The following is a 4,044-nucleotide window of genomic DNA, read 5'->3' as shown; positions in this document are numbered from 1 at the left end:
CCCCCCCCGTCCGTGTGACCGCAGCGGCGTGACCGTACCCATAAACATCTTCCATATGAGCACCTCCTAATAAATATCGATATCCCCTTTATGACCACCCCCTCATATAGACAAAAATTGTACCTAGAAATAAAATTCTAATAATTCATCTATAAAATAATTTCCAACAATAAGTCCAACAAAAATATACCCCACTAGAATTTCCCATCGAATTCGCTAGTTTTTCAATGAAATTTTTTCGTGCGTGTCGCTCTCCTCCCACCGCACCAAGAAAAAAAATAACTAATGGCTTACATTGTCAGACTCATTAGCGTTTCGTCTAGATAAACCTCGCGTGTGCGTGTAATGCCGTAATATCCACCCAGTGTATCCATGTTTAAACGCCGGGGGATCTCAATATTTATCCTCACCCTTTCTCCGAACCAATCCCCCGAATTCTCTCTCTCTCTCCCTCCCCCCCTCTTCCCCCTTCTCCCTCCTACCTCATCTGTTTACGACACGTGTGAGTCCCGAGGTGAATCCACCCGTGTCTAGGCGAGGCCCCAGGCGGAGGATAACAGGAATGCAAGGGCTCCAAAAAACAACCGAACAAAAACAAATAAATGAAATAAAAATCAAAAGAGAATGCGAAAAAGGGAATTTATTCCGGGCGATGGGGAACAATTAATTCACGGCGATATGCACCACACGTCTACGTGGATTACGGATAAGCCAATGAAACGGTGAGTAAGAGAAAAATATCGGCTCTCGCTTATCGGCCAATAAATTCGATGGGTTTATATACACGACTGGGCACTTAAGGGGAAGGGGGCGGTGGTGGACATGATGGGACGCGTGTTTATTTCTTCGGCTGCCTTCTCATGTGAGCTTATAAATAACTGCGGCATATCCTGCGCGTCATCTTCCATCATGTCGCGGGAGGGACGTTTCAATCGGCGGAGGTGAGGGCTTATATCTGAGATGGGGATTAGGGGAATCCAATTAATGAATTTGCTTGATGTCGGCGAAATCAGTTAGCCGTGCCGAGGAGAGAAGGTGATTTGAGAATTTTAGGTGAGGGCATGGCATGTAATTTTTTAGTTCATTATATTTTTGGGATTCGTATTAGGGAGATATGAGGGGGAGGGGCCTCGCCCCCTCGCTCGCTTCGCTCCCTCTCATTTCGCCTTCGCTCGCTCCACCCCCTCGCTCGCTTCGTTCTCCCCTCACTCCCCCCTCGCTCGCTCCGTTCGCTCGCTTCACTCCTACGGGGGAGGGGTTTCACCCCCTCGCTCGCCTCACTTCCCCCTCGCTCGCTTCGCCCTCCCCTCATTCCCCCCCTCGCTCGCCTTGTTCACTCCTACGGGGGAGGGGTTTCGCCTCCTCGCTCGCCTCACTTCCCCCTCGCTCGCTCCACCCCCTCGCTCGCTTCGCTCCCCCTCCCCCCTCGCTCGCTCCGTTCGCTCTCTTCACTCCTGCGAGGGGGGGTTCGCCCCCTCGCTCGCTCCACTCCTACGGGAAGGGGCTTCACCCCCCTCGCTCGCTTCGCTCCCCCTCACTTCCCCCCTAGCTCGCTTCTATTGCTCCCCCCCTCCTGAATCGAGCGAAGCGAGCGGACGAAGCGAGGCTCGCCCCTCCCTCTCCCTATGCGCCTGCGATCCGCAGAGTATTGTCTACAGCTTCACTATCCTAATTTCCTCGTAAAATAAAATATGTATAAGAAATGTTTAATAAATGAATAAAATACACGTAAAATATCACTTTACACGCAGCGTGAAAAAAAAATATTCTCAAATAAATTTTCTTTTCAGTAACAAATTAACGTTAAATAAAATTCACAAATAACATAAACATAAACCAAAAATCAATTTCAAACAACTTGCATCTCCTGAATAAATAATTGCCAACAAGTTTTCCTAATATCCATATTAAACCCCTACCCGCATTAAATCCGCGTTTATCCGGTAGCGAAATAATTTACAATTTTTCCCCATTCACTTGTGAATTAATATGTTCATTAAAGTATTCATTACCCCCAGGGCGCCATGATTTATTATCTTGTTCGTCGCGATTCATGGCGAACGCTCAGGTACCCAAATAGATATCTTCATAGATAATGAATAATCGATTACCGAATTTGAGTTGAGAAAACTTCATCGAAACGGTACTCTACGGGCTTGTGGGAGGGGAGGGGGTACCGTAATCCCTATTCAAATGCACCTCATGCTGTTAACCTCTCGCATAAGATGTCCGGCGGGTTGGGGGGGAGGGGGGGGGCACGCGAAAACATCACGATCCTAACATGGAGGCCCTTAATGAGGGTCTCGCGGAGGATCCAGAGTTAATGAAATATCGAATTGGCGACACTCCGGACAACAAGTGTAATCTGATCATCTCGGGCGCCACGAGGAGATGATAAATAATAAAAAAAAAAAATTCAGAAAATTTATCATCTGGCATTAGCGGTAAAAAAAAGTTGCTGATCATCGTGATTTCCATAATTACATTCCGGGTTAATTACGCATGCGAGAATTGCTGCTGAGTTGATCGCAAAAAGTTGGGGGGGAGGGGGTGTTTTTGCGGGCTTGCAGCAGTTGCTCAGGAATAATCTTCATGGTGATAGGGTGCTGGAAAAATAATCCACGGAAGCGAGGGAATTCTTCCTTCAGGTTTTTTTAGACTCTTAATGCAAGTGCGTTTTATCGTAGAACTTGATTTGGAGTATTCGTGTGGCGAGGCTGTTGGCTATTTGCGGTTTGAGGGGAACATTATTTCTCATTTGGAGTTTTTTTTTGTTGGGGTTGGAGAATTTATTTATCGACAATGAGAGTGCTTCTTGATTGGAGGACGCGGGATTAAGCTATTCGAGGAGGAAAGGAGATTTTCGATGTTTTTCATTTGAATAATAATTTTTTTTTGGATTCGAGAATTTTTGTTTTTTAAACATTTTGTTGCTGTTTCAGTGGATGAGATTTTGGGGGAAATATTGCTCAGAGAATATTTTCTAGAATGTTTTTTAGTAATTTTTGGGCAGTTTTTAGTATATTGTAGAGCCCGCGGGTTAAAATAAAAAAAGATTTATTAAATTGAATGAGGCGAAGATAAAATACAAAAGGATGTGTCAGAGTGAGAGAAAAAAAGGATGAATGGAACATTTGAGAGACGCTAACTTCAGAGGAGAGGTTCAGAGGAAAGAAAAGAATGTGTTAATGATAAAATGGAAATGGGGAAATTAGAGATTTATTACAATCATTTTTACTAGTTTTTTTTGTTTTTTATAATTAATATTTTTTTATAATTTTTTATCAACAAATTATGTTATTATGTGATTATTAACAAATTATGTTCGAATGTTGAAGACGAGAATTTTTGTCAACACATTTGAATATTCTTGAATGTAATAGTTTGTTAAATAAAAAATTTCCGTTTTGGTTTTAAAATCTCTAAAAATAATCTGAAATCAAGAACAACTTTTTCTAAACAAAAAAATCTAAATTGAAAAGCAGGATTTTCTCTTCAATTCAAAAATTATAAATTATTGATGAATTGATTCATTAATAATTTATAATAAATTATTTATAAATACAATTCCATTATTTAATCTAATCAAATCAATATAATTAATATGATTATGATTAATCATTATTATAAATAAATTAAATTCTTTAATTTAATAAAATTAACAGTTTAATTTATTTATAATAATAATTAATCATAATTATTTATCAATAATCATAAACCATTATAAATCACGACTTTTTTCTCACGAAAAATCCTTTCATTCTCAAATCCCCGTTGCAAAATACCGCAAAACCCCACCGTCCATTAAAAGCCCCCGCTCCCCCGCCCAAAAAATTTCCAATCAAAAATAACATCCCCGCTCCCGCGGCAATCCTTCCGTGCAAGAAGCCGAAATTAAAGCATAAAACATCTCAACGCCGCAGTCCCTTTCTCCCAATTATCTCCCAACCAAAGTAAACACGAAAGGTGCGCACAAAAACTCTTGAACATGTTACTCTCGCAAAAAAAATCCCCTCACTACCCCCCCCCCCCCCCCCCCCCCCC

Source organism: Diachasma alloeum, unplaced genomic scaffold (genome assembly GCF_001412515.2).
Source record: "Diachasma alloeum isolate Michigan unplaced genomic scaffold, Dall2.0 Dall_scaffold_00289, whole genome shotgun sequence".
Lineage (NCBI taxonomy): Eukaryota > Metazoa > Arthropoda > Insecta > Hymenoptera > Braconidae > Diachasma > Diachasma alloeum.
Note: the sequence above shows the minus strand (reverse complement) of the source record.